This window comes from Schistocerca americana, chromosome 1 (genome assembly GCF_021461395.2).
Source record: "Schistocerca americana isolate TAMUIC-IGC-003095 chromosome 1, iqSchAmer2.1, whole genome shotgun sequence".
In the NCBI taxonomy this organism is placed as follows: Eukaryota; Metazoa; Arthropoda; class Insecta; order Orthoptera; family Acrididae; genus Schistocerca; species Schistocerca americana.
This window is the reverse complement of record NC_060119.1, coordinates 349636761-349652922: the sequence shown is the minus strand read 5'-3', so window position 1 is coordinate 349652922 and position 16162 is coordinate 349636761. Positions and strand designations below refer to the sequence as shown.

At 42.3% G+C, this 16162-nt stretch overlaps 1 protein-coding gene and 1 pseudogene across 1 annotated transcript in view; both read right to left on the bottom strand.

Annotated features, from left to right (window-relative positions):
• The window catches only part of LOC124599576, a 90368-nt gene extending 88555 nt beyond the window's left edge, over positions 1–1813 (bottom strand). Inside the window, exon 1 of the mRNA XM_047136089.1 lies at positions 1714–1813. The gene's annotated coding sequence lies outside the window, so the exon portion shown is untranslated. The remainder of the gene's footprint in view (positions 1–1713) is intronic.
• Positions 1814–10043: 8230 nt separating this feature from the next.
• Positions 10044–10161, bottom strand: LOC124556475 (annotated as a pseudogene).
• Between the last annotated feature and the right edge of the window lie 6001 nt (positions 10162–16162).

Genomic DNA, 16162 nt, shown 5'->3' with positions numbered 1-16162 from the left:
CGATAAGTCAACCGAAGCACCCTTACACCCAGGCCCAATATATTGTGGTCAACTAACACATATGAACCGAAACGTGCGATCTTCAGAGATTAGCGCTTCACCTGAACAGGGAGCTAGGGTACTAGAAATACCATATTCCTTGTGCAAAACACTACAGCTTGCACAAACAAGGAGAGGTCAATCTGGGACGAACTTGGGGCTACTAGTAGGGGGCCACTGAAAAGCAACTCCTGCAAAGAAGCTGAAGGGTCCTGACTCTGGGCCAGGTGGACTCTTTAGAAGAGTCGCAAATAAGGAAGTTCTATTCACACATCCCACCTGCAGATTCACAGTTTCCAGTAAATCGAATTACTGATTTAGACCCATTACATATACACTTGAAAAAGATAAGGACGTGCTAACTACAGCTTCAGTCACGTGGTACAGGAATTGCGTTCATGTCTCAAGAAACTAACGCGCGCGGGTTCCAATTTTAGTTCTTACAATGTATGTCGCAGTTTTCTTTAGCAAGCGTATGGAAACAGTCACCAAATTTACATATTATTTTAAATAAATGCTATTGTAAATAAGAGGAAGGAAGTGATCAGCTAATATTTCTCTACTTTCCCTGCTTCTATGATGCATACCACCCGAGACACTGATGCTTTCCAAAATACGGAAAAAATTGTCAGTGTTCGAGAAACAAGAAGGGGAGGGGAAATGAAGCAGCACTTTTTGTTTCTCTTTTCATCTTCACTCTCCCTAAAACGGACACCATTATCGTGCCTAGAACTGAAGAAAAAAGAATTGGAAGAAGTTAGATTCGCAACCCATGCACATCAAAGTTTCCTGTGATAAGGGAGGCCTTACAAAATTGGCTGCCGCCACAGTCAGAAAGAGCTCTCCCTCTCCCTCCTCCTCCTCCTCCTCCTCCTCCTCCTCCTCATAAATGCGTACCTGCAACTGATAGAAGATTCTTCCATTTCTCGGAAACCATTTGGTTGCATACCTCATACCTAAAAATAAATTTACTAAATTTCGAGGGTTCTAATGATTCGACCTTGTCCGAGTTGAATCATGTATCATGAATGTGACTTAACTTTTTTCGGAAGCAGAAGCTTGGTGACAAACACTTTGACAGGAGTCACTTCTGAGTGGCCGTTAACTAAAACGTCGAAGCTATGCGAAATGGTGGGTCGCAGTACCTCTCCTCTACTTGTAAGTTACTCATACCGACATTAAATTTTCCAGGAAAATTCCATTCATAAATCACTAATTTTAAGATTTTTCGTTTCTTAATTACTTGGAAGTATGTAAGTATTTAAAGCTGCAATATTATTAATCGTTATTAAAAATAAGAAATAATAAGTATCACATTCTGTTCATGTACAATTTCATATTGTGAAAGTGCGACCTGTCTTAGTAACGAGATGGCAGGTCATTTGTAAATGACAGTAAATAAATAAATAATTTTTGATAACGTTGCATAAAATCTGTGCTGTGATGTTACATTCTCCTTTAACACTGAAGAAATTATAAGTACCACAAAATTTGAATATAAGTGTCGAATGAGAATGTCCGAAAAAATATCTTAGCTTGACTGTTCACACTCTGTTCGCCACAATTAGATGTCGGGCGAACGGAGCGTATGCGAAGTAGCCACAAGCACTGAAATTATGTCACTAACTAACAAAAATTCCTAAACAGTAAAGAATGTATGTTATTTTGTTTTACCTGAGACTCCTGGGTTACGTGCAACGGGCAGGTCAGCGCCACACTGCGTGCCAGGTGAGTTGCTTGTTGTGGTGCCCAATTCAAGGAACCGCGAGTTTCCGCTGACAGGAAATGCCACGGCCCTCTGCGGTTGCCCCGACAACTATCGCACCGAATGTTTCACTTGCAATCGCTGCCTGGCGTGTGTGCGTCATTTATGGGAAAAAATTCTTTTCGGTTTCTAAAGCATTACTTGCTCATCAGATCTTTAAGTCTCATAATTCGACTGTAAGCTTTTCGTTTATGCATTTTCATATTCCCAGACCTCTTCATAAGATGCAGAAGTTTACAACACGTTTTCAGCTATTGCTTCGACACCTGCATCTATACTGTACACACCACATGAAAGTGCGTGGCTGAAGGCACTTTTCACGTTAATGTTGCTTCCCGTTTCACTCACGTTTTGCGCAGTATGTTTCACAGTTGCTGTTATAGGCTTCTACGGATTGTAGAGGGGACTTAATAGATACGGAACGCAGGTCTAGGAACGTACCGTCTCGATATAAAATAAGTTTGAAGATTGGATCACTTTCAAATCCTGGGAGACACACAGCGGAGTCAAATGAGCTCCGACCTTTGTGCTCTGCAGGAGTGGTTCGACGCTGTGACTCTGCTGTTCGTTGCACAAGTTGTATCTGCAACACATGCTTCCACAAACACTGGTGAGCGGCCGTGGAACGCAACAGTCAATCCTCCTAGTCGTAAATATACCACTTTCTCGCAGATGTTGTCGTAGTCGGACGAAAATGGTATGCGATGGACTAAGGTTCTCGATACATGCGTTGGTGTAGCTCTGTCATTATCTACCGTACCGTGAAGCGGGAAATTTGAAAATGATCCGATCTCCAAACGGTTCATTTCCGGACATGGGCTCCTCGCAAAAACTTAATGTCCTAATTTCAATCTACAACTCCTAACAACCTGTAATGGGAATTGTGAAACCTAAATTTAGGCAACATTGTCTATGGAGTGGTGCTATATATAGGGTGAAATCAACAGTCGAGATCGTAATAATATTTGTTTATTTTCCCGGTTTTAGCTTATGTTAAAGCCACCTGCTGATGCGTACGATCGTGGTATCACGAGAGAACCGAGAAGCCGCCTGCTCCAGCCTTAGGAGGCCAAAAATTCTGAAGATGGCTTTAGCGTAAGCCATCTCGACTGCTCATTTTAACCTAAACTGTGAAACAACGTGTATACCTCTGTGCGTACCATTGTTTTCCTTGCGGTTCGTAGGGGGGTAACAGGCACACGGCTTGAGATCATTCGTAATATCCGCTCTGAAAAAAGTCCTTTGAATTTTTCAAGCAGAGTTTTGCTCGGTATTAGGCTGTTTTTCGGTGTCTGTTAGTTAAGATAGATAAATGAGTACGTTCGACGTCTCATCATAGGTAAACCACATACAACTCTCAATTACTTGAGCAGAACTATGACACTGGTCCTGCAAATGGTTTACAAGCAATGTTTCGTAGAGATTCTACAGTTTTTTAATAACCTACAAATGAGTTGCTACCTATATCGAGTTGTTTCGCCTACAAATGGAGCTATGCAATAGTACCACTTAACAGCCTCACTACTTCCTACTTCCAGGTACTTGTACGAAATGTGAGTGAAGATGTATGTAGATTATTATATAGTCCAAATGAATTAAGGAAGGAAGATTAGGGTCTAACGTTCCATCGACTGCGAGACTATTAGAGACTGCACTAGGTCGGCCTTAAGGGCCGAGCGAGGTGGCACACTCGGGACTCGCATTCGAGAGAGTGATATTTCAAATCCGAATCCGACCATCCAGATTTGGGTTTTGTATGATTTCCATAAATAGTTCCTAGCAAATGCCGGGATGATGCCTTTGACAGGGCACAGCCGATTTCCTTCCCTGGCCCTGAAACATTCTTAGCTTGTACTCCATCTCTAAGGACCTCGATGTCACCTTTTCTGACTGATGAAGCGTGAGGAAGGGAAACGGCAGCGCCTTTAACGGAATCATCCCGGCATTTGCCTTAAGCGATTTACGAAAGTCACAGAAAACCTAAATCCGGATGGCCCACATAACACAACGTTCGTCTGTCTCAGAGGACCCATGATCGTACAATCGCCCAAAAAGGGCTTGAAATGCTGTGTTATGTGGTTGGTGTCTGTGAGGGTACATGTTTTGGTATATCCTGGCTGCCCCTCGACCGTTTCCATCTGCTTGGCCGTAGGCAGACACTATCTCTGTTCCCGACTTGAATACCGGACCATTCTGCTGCTTCCAGTACACTGCGTCAATCACACAGTCTGCGACATACAAGGAACATATGGCACGTGATCAGAGGAACTTTCATTCGTCAGCGTCATCTATCGTGACAACGATGCATTTTCGGATACGTGTTCATAGGACCTTTCTTCCTCCATTTCCCGTCAGGAATCCGGCCCCGCATTTTGGCGGTTTTATTAACGTTCGCCCTGTATTTCGCCAAGATGTAACTGAACACTATTGCAATTTTTATCGATAAAACCTCATTTATTTATAACCACATCACACTCGAAAGGTTTGAGAGTGCACACTATGACCATTGTCATTAGAACGTTACCATCCATACAACACGAACTGGCTTTCGCACGCTACTTGATTTCCGGATCAAATATTTGTTAATGAGAAGGCTGTTTCGTTCCAAATAGGTGATTCTGTTGGGACTCAGAATACATTGTAGAACTCAACTACAGATAAAACTGACAGACAGAGCACAATAGTTCTTTGAGTCAGTTTTGCTGCTTCTCTTTTGATGAATGTTACCTCTCCGTTTATAAGTGTGGCCTGTGCTTACTTCTAATCACTGGAAACATCTCCCTAAGAATGTGCAGTAAATTAGGGTTAGATGCATAAAGAGTGCAGCTAATTCACTTACAAATTCCGTACAGAAACTTAAAGGAATTTGACGATGGCCCGTGCAGAATTTTTGAGTTTTAGCGATTTCAGCTGCTTTTCAGCGCCACTAGTTCTAAGATTTATATTATTCTTCTTTTCGGTGATACAACGGTGGCAGCAATCTTAGCCTTTCCTGGAAAGAAATAACTGAAAGCAGGTTATTCAGTATTTCATTTTGAGATTTTTCTGTTTTCTATTTCGGTACTTGTGCCATCAAGAAATGTCATGGGACCAATTTCTTACCACAGACACTCTTGACATACGCCATTGTAGATCGCGGAGTAGGTCCCTACTATTGTTTTGATTTATACTGTATTGTTGCAGCTGCATACTCTTAGGTCATCTGTATCGTTAACCTCTGTAGACTGAAGTCGTCGAAAACGCAAAATCAATTGAAAGTATATATCCGTGGCAGTGACCGATATTACTTCTTGATGGAATTATTACATTCATGTGGGAAACCCGAAGGATAACGAAAAACCCAGAATGCATACACAGAGTAAATGGTTAAAGAGAAAGCCTTCGACAATCTACTATACAATAAGATACTCGAAATGGTGAGAAGCTAAACGATAAAGTACAGATAGGAGTAATGTACAATACCAATAAAATTCAAGTTGATGAAATAAAATTAGCCAGTTGTGAAAGATTGGGTTGTGGCAATCCAAGCGTAAGGTATCATTACAGATTATCTTTCATGTCGAAATTAATGGGGATGTGCAAAAAGTTAGAACAGCTACGAAGTTCAGGATCAACGGATCCCAAAGATATGTATGTTTCACAGACTATAGGCCTCTTCGTAACAATTAACTTTCGAATATTATGATCAGGATAATTAGAACAGAATGTGATTAAGGAAAACAAAGATTAAAGTAACGAAAAGTAATAGAAAAAACTTACTTCCTTGACGTCAGAATTGGGGAGGTCAGTGAAAGAAGTGAGATCTAGGACGCGAAACATATCTGCTCGCTCCTGATTACAGTACCTTCAAAAATCAGAACTGCGGAACAGGATTTGTGGATAATCACGTTCTTAACAAGGTGTATTCTGAGTAATCCGACACGTGCTTGTGTGTGCGTGTGCACACAGGCTATTTTGGATCTATCTTGGACAACTTTTTTTTTTTTTTTTTTTTTTTTTTTTTTTTTACTGGTGAATTCCATCAGTTTCATTTCGCAATATAATCGTAACAGACAGATCCCAACGTTTCGTTCCACACTTCCAGTTCATAAACAATATCTCGACTGTCCCTAAGCTCTTTTTCTATTTTTCGCCGCGCGGGATTAGCCGAGCGGTCTCAGGCGCTGCAGTTATGGACTGTGCGGCTAGTCCCGGCGGAGGTTCGAGTCCTCCCTCGGGCATGGGTGTGTGTGTTTATCCTTACGATAATTTAGGTTAAGTAGTGTGTAAGCTTAGGGACTGATGGCTTTAGCAGTTAAGTCCCATAAGATTTCACACACATTTGAACATTTTTTCTACTTTTTGCTACGCTACATCCAAATGTAGCTCTGGGGCCTGTAGGACTCTCTTAACAGTTTCAGATTTGAGCTGCATTCGTGTTTTGAGGCATCATGTAAAAATAGACTCATTCCTGTAATCGCCTAAATTTCGTATAAGCTGCAATTTGCAGTCAGCGTTCAACAACCTTGAATATGTTCAGCCTCTTCTGTCAAAAGCTGTCCTCCATAAAAACGTTTTGGATTTAGCTATCCCAGCAGAACGATACATATTTCCATTTGCTCAAGGCGGAAATTCTCAGACTATAGATGAAAAACACATCACTGAAATGATAAATCCGATAACTTAAGAGATGTAATAAGATAGCATTTGCTGTGGACGACTAAATTTAAAAAAATCCAAAAAAGCCGCTTTTTATCTGCCAAGAACACTGTTTATTACAAAAATAAAAGTGTCATTATGTGTCCGTTTCATACCAAAATTTTTATTGCTATCATTTACTTTTTTTCTTTTTTTTGTACTATTGGTATTTTTCGGGAGTTTCGACGTCTCGTGTTGAATGGATCAGGGAGCACTATACCTCAAAAGTTGACAACCACTTCCACTTTCTCCTCATCCTTTTTGGTTTATTCTACCAAAAGAGTTCCGGAACCTGAACAGAAAATTGGAATAGAGATCAACATAAACATCATTTTTGCCCTTTTTATTGTTCATGAAAACCACACATTGCAAGCCGGCCGCGGTGGCCGTGCGGTTCTAGACGCTCCAGTCCGGAGCCGCGCTGCTGCTACGGTCGCAAGTTCGAATCCTGCCTCAGGCGTGGATGTGTGTGATGTCCTTAGGTTAGTTAGGTTTAAGTAGTTCAAAGTTCTAGGGGACTGATGACCACAGCAGTTGAGTCCCATAGTGCTCAGAGCCATTTGAACCATTTTTTGAACCACACATTGCATGTTGTACCACCATACAGCGAGACCTTCAGAGGTGGTGGTCCAGATTGCTGTACACACCGGTACCTCTAATGCCCAGTAGCACGTGCTCTTGCATTGATGCATGCCTGTACTTGTCGTGGCATACTATCCACAAGTTCATCAAGGCACTGTTGGTCTAGATTGTCCCACTCCTCAACGGCGATTCGGCATAGATCCCTGAGTGGTTGGTGGGTCACGTCGTCCATAAACAGCGCTTTTCAATCTATCCCAGGCATGTTCGATGGGGTTCGTGTCTGGAGAACATGCTGGCCACTCTAGTCGAGTGATATCGTTATCCTGAAGGAAGTCATTCACAAAATGTGCACGATGTGGGCGCGAATTGTCGTCCATGAAGACCAATGCCTCACGAATATGCTGCCGGTATGTTTCCACTATCGATCGGAGGATGGCATTCACGTATCGTACAGCCGTTACGGTGCCTTCCATGACCACCAGCGGCGTACGTCGGCTCCACATAATGCCACCCCAAAACAGTAGGGCACCTTCACCTAGCTGCACTCGCTGGACAGTGTGTCTAAGGCGTTCAGCCTGACCGGGTTGCCTCCAAATAGGTCTCTGATGATTGTCTGGTTGAAGGCATATGCGACACTTATCGGTGAAGAGAACGTGATGCCAATCCTGAGCGGTCCATTCGGCATGTTGTTGGGCCCATCTGTACCGCGCTGCATAGTGTCGTGGTTGCAAAGATGGACCTCACCATGGACCTCGGGAGTGAATTTGCGCATCATATGGCCTATTGCACACAGTTTGAGTCGTAACACGACGTCCTGTGGCTGCACGAAAAGCGTGACGTTGCTGTCAGGGTTCCTCCGAGCCATAATCCGTAGGCAGCGACCATCCACTGCATTAGTAGGCCTTGGGCGGCCTGAGCGAGGCATGTCATCGACAGTTCCTGTCTGTGTATCTCCTCCATTTCCGGACAACATCGCTTTGGTTCACTCCGAGACGCCTGGACACTTCCCTTGTTGAGAGCCCTTCCTGGCACAAAGTAACAATGCGGACGCGATCGAACCGCGGTATGACCGTCTACGCATGGTCGAACTACAGACAATACGAGCTGTGTACCTCATTCCTGGTGGAATGACTGGAACTGGTCGGCTGACGGACCCCCTCCGTCTAATTGGTGCTGCTCATGCATGGTTGTTTACACCTTTGAGCGGGTTTTAGTGACATATCAAAAATGGCTCTGAGCACTATGGGACTTAACTTCTGAGGTCATCAGTCCCCTAGAACTTAGAACTACTTAAACATAACTAACCTAAGGACGACACACACATCCATGCCTGAGGCAGGATTCGAACCTGCGACCGTAGCGGTTGCGCGATACCAGACTGACGGCCACTCCGGCCGGCTACTGACATATCTGAACAGTCAAAGGGACTATGTCGCTGATAAAACATCCACAGTCAACGTCTATCTTCAGGAGTCCTGGGAACCAGGGTGATGCAAAACTTTTTTTGATGTGTGTATATGATTTACTGTACGTGGACAGAAGTGATAACAATGTACAGAGTACTGGTAATCGCAGAATGTATCGTGTTTAGAACTCGGTCTGGCCTTCGAGTTCGAAGTTTTCTTTGGGTACCGTAGCCGGTTTAGTTGATATTTTTCAGCTGTTTCTGCATTACTACCAAAGATTCGTTACGCTTTCATTCCTAGTGTGCAGGTTGTATGGGAAAATGATGAAAAATCTTTTTTGCCGTCGCGATAACGTGAAAACTTAATTGACTAAAATGTGATTCCTTCACACATTTGTACTCTGAGCGACTGTGCATGTACATTATACCTGACGACTCTTTTCGATTTTTTGAAACCGAACATACAAAGCTGCAACATATTGTCGCGTTGTAACTAGGGTTGCCGTCCGTCCCGGTGTATCGGGACCGTCAGCGTTATTGACCTTCTTGTCCCGACATCCCGAAAAGACCCTATTTTGTTCCGATTTTGCAAAATACTGTTACGAGCTTGGCTGAAGTACTGAAGTAACGCCATCCGTTAGTGCAATATGTAAATACAGCCTCAGTTAGTTATATTTATCTCAACAAGTATATGTTGGCAACTTCGTCTCACAGATAGGATGGAGACAATTAAGTCTCGATAACTGAATAAGAAATATATTAATCGACACTCAAAGACGTCTGAATGCAAAAAAGGCTATCAATTCTATTGACATGCAAACCAAGATGAATTTGAACAAATTATAGAATAAAAACCCTAACCAAGAAATAGATTTCGAAACTGATGAACAGACAATGTCTTTCTGTACTATAGCATTTGATCATTTAGAGAAATGGGCTGTTCCTTGTAATAAATATCAAGTATTCGACTGAATGACGCTATCTGAAACCCCAGATTGGTTCAAATAGCTCTGAGCACTATGGGACTTAACTTCTGAGGTCATCCGTCCCCTAGATCTTAAAACTACTTAAACCTAACTAACCTAAGGACATCACACACATCCATGCCCGAGGCAAGATGTGTGCGGTCGCGCGGTTCCAGACTGTAGCGCCTAGAACCGCTCGGCCATCCCGGCCGGTGAAACCCTAGATTGGTGATGACTGAAAGCACTATTACACATGTGACTAAAAATGGCGAGAAGATTTCAAGCGACAATCGTTTTCAGCATTATATGTTTCTGAAGAGCTTTTTAGAAACTAAGCGTGACTTGGAAGAATGGAAGTCCAAACACTTCCTGGAAGAAACGTAGCTTGACTTTCTTAACTAAACTAAACTCCGTCCGAACAGGAAGGACCAACGGTACCGACCTGCCGCCGTGTCATCCTCAGCCCACAGGCGTCACTGGATGCGGATATGGAGTGCATGTGATCTGAACACCGCTCTCCCGACCGTATGTCACTTTCCGAGACCGGAGCCGCTACTTCTCAATCAAGTAGCTCCTCAGTTTGCCTCACAAGGGCTGAGTGCACCCCGCTTGCCAATAGCCCTCGGAAGACCGGATGGTCACCCATCCAAGTGCTAGCCCAGTCCGACAGCGCTGAACTTCGGTGATCTGACGGGAACCGGTGTTACCACTGCGGCAAGGCCGTTGGCCTTACTTTCTTAAGAAAACCGAAAATCCTGAATGCAAATACCAACTGCTAAAATTATGCGAGTATTTGTTTTCTACCCTCGCATACAACGCCATTGTGGAAAGAGTATTTTCGCTGATGTCGACCCAATGGACTGATGAAGGAAATCAATTGCTACCAGTGACTGTGGAATCTATCATACCGGGCAAGTTTAACTACAAGCTGTCTTGCATGGAGTTTTATAAATAAGTAAAAGGAAAGAAAGACTTTCTGAAAAAGGTGAAATATTCCGAAAAATATGGAGTACCAACTATTACTGCCGCAACAAGTTCCATGTAATTGTGTCCTAAATTATATCAAATACATTTTTTACTGCATTTCTACACCCCCATGTCAGAGTGTTCCATCAAGGTCCCAGTTAGATATGGCAACCCTAGCTGTAATGGTCTTTTTGTTATACATTGTGCATAGCTGACTGCAATGAAATATACAGAGTGTACATAAAGGTCAGGAAAACTTCCAATTTTTTATTGCACAAGAACTAAACATTGTACAGATGTCATGTATATTGTATTTTGAAGAGAAATTATGACGGTTTTTTATACAAACATTCGATATACAAACCATGAGTGACCCGGCAAACGTCAGAACAGTAATCGAATTCTTGCCATACCTGTCCCAACCTGACACAATTTTCTCCAGCAACACAGTCAAAGGATTTTCTATAGTCAAGGAAGCAGATGAAAACAGGAACACCGATGGTTCAAACGGCTCTGAGCACTATGGGACTTAACTACTGAGGTCATCAGTCCCCTAGAACTTAGAACTACTTAAACCTAACTAACCTAAGGACATCACACACATCCATGCCCGGGGCAGGATTAGAACCTGCGACCGTAGCAGCAGCGCGGTTCCGGACTGTAGCGCCTAGAACCGCTCGGTCACAGGAACACAGAGCTCTCGCGATTTCTCAGTTATTTATCGTACGATGAAAATTTTTTCGTGAGTTCCTTTTCCTTCGACAAAACCTGTCTGTGGATATGTGGGATAGAATATACGGCTTCGAACACTGTTTCAATAAGTGGATCAAAATTTTACTTCCATGGTGTATGAGAGCAGTATTTCGGTAATTGGAGCAGTTCCATATTGACCCTTTCATGTATAGGAGCATGAAGAGAGACTTAGACCAGTCTTCTGACTACTCCTCTGTTTGCCATATTCTTGTACACATTCAGTGCAGCACATCAACACCTTGCTTTCTCTATTTTGCTGCGTAAGATTATAGGTTCCGATGTAAGTTGTTCATGTGCGTGACTGTCTGTATTCTTCTTAATTCCAGAATTCAACTTTTCACAGTACTGTTTCCACCTCGCAACAGGATCTTCCTTATCTCCTATAGAGTTGCCATTCTCATTGTCTACCACCCACGTAAGAGAATTATATTCGCCGGTGATGATGTTGAGTTTCTTGAAGATATACGTTCTTGACTGTGATTATGATGTTGTTCTACCTCATCACAGATACCGTTAATGATGAGTGACTTGTCCTTTCTACAATTACTTTGTATGTGTCTGCACGGGTTGTAATATGTCTTGATCCTGGGTAGTATGGATACCAGTTTTTTCAGATTGCTTCTCTATTCAATTAACTATAGTGTGGACTGTGATATTCAATGATTTTTTTGCTCTTTGTGGTCGTTGTGATGTCGGAATTTACAAGGACACGACCTCCTTCATTCTGTCTCATGTTTGTTATGCTAGACCTTCCTTAACCAGGGTTTACGTTGTAGAGTTTTGGTCTTAAGCTCACCAAATTCCCGAAGAGCCTCCTTGTTTGTGAGTGATAGTTGTCGTTCTCCGCACTTGATGTTGGTTTTGAGCATAATCTGCATTTTCATGGACAGCAGAATGTGCTCATTTCCAGAGTCAGCTCCAGATAAGATCTTACACTTAAAGACCGAAGTTTTCCAACGTCTTCACGCTAAGATGAAGTCAGTCTGTCTTCTAAATCGATCCACAGGTGATATCCAAGCTTACATTCCTCTTGGATAATGATGGGAGATAGTGTTACAGACGTTCATGTCGTTACTAACACAAAAAATTAGTAAGTACCTGTATCATCCATCTCTGTCACCTAGACCATAAAGTCCAATCACAGATTATAACTGTGTGTCTTGGGTAGTATCTCCAGTTTTAGCATTGAAGTCTCCTTGAATCACTGCCTGTTGTTTGTTGGAGATCTTACTAAGGACTTGTTCCAGTTGTTCATAGAACTCCTCTCTCTCCACAAGGGATGCTTCAGCTGTAGTGGCATAGACGTGAATGATGCTGCGTTTACACCGAGAAACAGTCAATTTGATAGACATAATCCTGTCATTAACGGAGTCATAACCCATAACATAGTTGTTCAAACTTCTAGGAACGACTATTGCAACACAGTTTCTGTTTGGTCACTACCCCTTGAAAAATAGTGTTCTACCCTGGGTCGAGAAATGGCCACTTCCTCTTCAGTGAGCCTCACTAAATCCAAGAATATCGAAGTCATTCGCACTCATTTCTCCTTCTACTATGGCAAGCTTTCCCGTCGAAGTAGTCCAAGAACATTCATGTTACAATCTTTCTTTCAATGCACAGGGATAATTTGCAGTGTGGTGCTGGTATAATAATTACTTTCAATCCTGTCACTCTTGGAGATTTTACTGGTGGGCTTTATGCTGCGGATAATTTAGAATTGAGAAATGGCATGCGGTACTCTCGGGAAAAATTTTCAGAGGTGGTTTTCCTTGCCTTCCACTGAGCTCCAAAACCTATCCACTAGTCAAATGTTTCACGATGGGGTTGGTTACTCAACCTTTCGCTGAGTCGCTTGGCTCAACAGAGGCACCACGTGTAGGTAAGAAGTTGGCGAACTGATGTGACAGAGGTCAGAGAACTCTTTTGCTGAGCTCTTGCAACAGCGTATCACCCCAATTTTTTCTTGCCATTATCTCAATGTGTTCGCAGAGACTCCTCCAGGTCATTTCCTTGGCCCAAGTATGAACATCCAAGTAAAAATGTAGACTGCTAATGAAAACTATGTCCTTAGTAATACGAATTCGCTTCTTACTTAAATGTGTCTTACCTCGTTCTTGTGTATGCAAAACGATCTATTATTTTAGAACAACCAATATTTCATGCTATTTCATTTGCTATGGACGCATCTACATGTTCATCTATACTCTGAAAATCACTGTGAAGTCAATGATTGGGGATACTTTTATCGAACCACACAGTAAAGTCTGTCCCTCTTCTATTCACAGATGGAGTGTGGGTAAAATGACTGAGCAAACGCCCATTTGCGAGATGTTGTTCGCCTAATTTATCTCTGTGATCTCTACTGAAGATCTGTAGTTAATGAGCTGAAAGATGGGTGTTGGAATTCTCCGAACACGTTCTTGCTAGATGCGGCCTGCTGAATATTGCTTAGACTTCTACCAGTCAATATTGTTTTAAATTCTTGTTACTATTGCTCGCCAATCAAACAAGCCTGTCGCCATGCAAACTGCCCTTCTCTTACTGAAAGTATTGCCAAATCAGATAAAGGTTCCTGACCCAGTATACAATGTAAATATTTTTAAAATGCTTTTAAGCTGAAGGGGAAAAAAAGAAAAAACTACGGTTCTGCAATAGCCATAGGTTGTATGAGATACAACAGCATGGTTTTGCATTAGCTATGCCAAGTCTTCTATTCGGACGGTTTCTATAAAGCGCTTACGAAGATCATCGCACCGTATGCGTCAGTGAATTATTTCGTTACCTAAAATTAGATATTTGGTTGCGAATAAATATTGTCACTTATTGTGTAAATTAGCCTAATTCTAATTTTAGTTAAGACTGTGTCAACTTTCTTTATTATTTTTATCGTTCTCACACCGTATGCGTCTGTAAATTATTTCGTTACCTAAAATTAGATATTTGGTTGCGAATAAATATTGTCACTTATTGTGTAAATTAGCCTAATTCTAATTTTAGTTGAGACTGTGTCAACTTTCTTTATTATTGTTATCGTTCTGTTCTCGATTCACAGATGTTGAAAGTTTCATCAAAGAGTAAACAACAAATCGTGACTTACTGCGTTCTCAATAATGGAGGTGTTCCTGCAGCGACCCACAACGTTGCTCAGCAACAGTTTCAGAAGAGACGAACGGCGAGCAGCGTTGCTGAATCCGCCTCCACCGATCACAATCTTAAGAATACCCAAGAAAACCATTTGATGCATGCAGAAGCATGGAACAACGATAGCAGTCAGGAGGTAAGTCATCAACAAAGAAAGTTCTGCCAATCCGTGGCATCGAAAACACAGACAAATCGATTGCACCTTTCTTCGGACGCAGAACATGATTTTTTCCAGAAGCTTATATGTGTACTGAATAAGGAGATCTTAGACATGGGAGTTACATCCGGAGTAATTCCATTTCCTGAACCAGTCATCAAGACTGTATATCAGGGCTTCTCTGAAGCAGTTTGAGTTGGAGAAGTCTGAACCTTATAAATCTTGCGATTACAGAAAAATCGCATTACTTCAATTATAAATTCAGGAAGTTTCCATGACAACGACACTTCTGCATTCGCCCGTGCAGATAACGTTCATCAATTGTCTTGAAACACAGCATTTCGGTACACATACCACAACAAATAAAATACAGGATGTATCAAAAAGAATGATCCGATTTGGCACGTCTACATTTCTGAAACTAAAAACATATACAATGAATTTTGGTTTTTGATGAACGGGAAACTCAAAAAGTTTTTTTCATGGCTTTTCATAGGTGCTCAATATCCTTCCCTTGAGACGCCTGGCATACGTTAATGCGGCATTCAAATTGTTCTCACACTGCAGCGAGCACGCCCTGTGTTGCAGCTTCCACAGTCGCTGTTATGTGATGTCTCAGGTCATTCATTGTTGTTGGTAATGGAGGCATATAAACAGTCTTTTATAAACCCCCTCAAGAAATACTCGCATACAGTCAGGTCCGATGACGTTGGAGGCGAGTAATATAAGGCTGAATCATTTTGCCCAGTGCGGCCGATCCATCGTTCAACAATCCTTTGATTTAAAAATTCCCCGCACTTCCAGGTGCCAGTGTGGGCGTTCCCAAACCTTTTGGTAAATGAAGTCGTTCGAATCAGTCTCCAACTGTGGGAAAACAAAGTTCTCAAGCGTATCGAGATATGTGCTTCCTGTAACTGTTCTAGGAAAAGAAAAATGGACCATACACCGTTTCCCGTAAAACTGCTCAAAACACATTAAATTTTGGAGGGTCCCTCTCATGTACAACTTCAAGTGGTTGTTCCGCACCCCGTATTGTCACATTACGACGGTTCATCTTTCCATTTAAATGGAATGTTGCATCGTCACTAAACACTAAGTGTGGAAGCTAGCCCCAGTCTAGTTAACTCCTAATACGTAGTATCGGTGTGTCTCCAGAATGTCATTCGCTGTATCAGTCACTGACATACCGTTTGAAAGAGCTCAGATTTTGCAGGCCTGATTTGACCAGCACCTGCATTTTCGGGCGGTGCAGCAGGATTTGTATTCAATGTGAGATCAGCTTGTTGGAACTACCCTCTTTGCGAAGTACGACAACTTTTAACTCTGCATCGCCGATCTTGTGATGACTTATTTCGTAATTATGCCCTTTCGTTTCAGTCGTATTATGTAGGGCAGATTACTTTAATCTTTTATAAGTCTGGAGTTTGGAATGTAATGACTTATACAATGTTGAATCAAATATACTTTTTGCTGGACAATGTTGTCATTTACGGAATCTTTGAGATTCGCGAAAAACGTTGTCTTAGTACATTGTGTGTGGCAGAACATTGTTGCATTAGTGAGCAGTCACAGCCAAAGCAGGAAATTGAACGTAAACAGCAGCATTTACAGAGCGAGGTGGCGCAGTGGTTATCACACTGGACTCGCACTCGGGAGGACGACGATTCAAACCCGCGTCCAGCCATCTGGATTTAGGTTTCTCCCGATTTCCC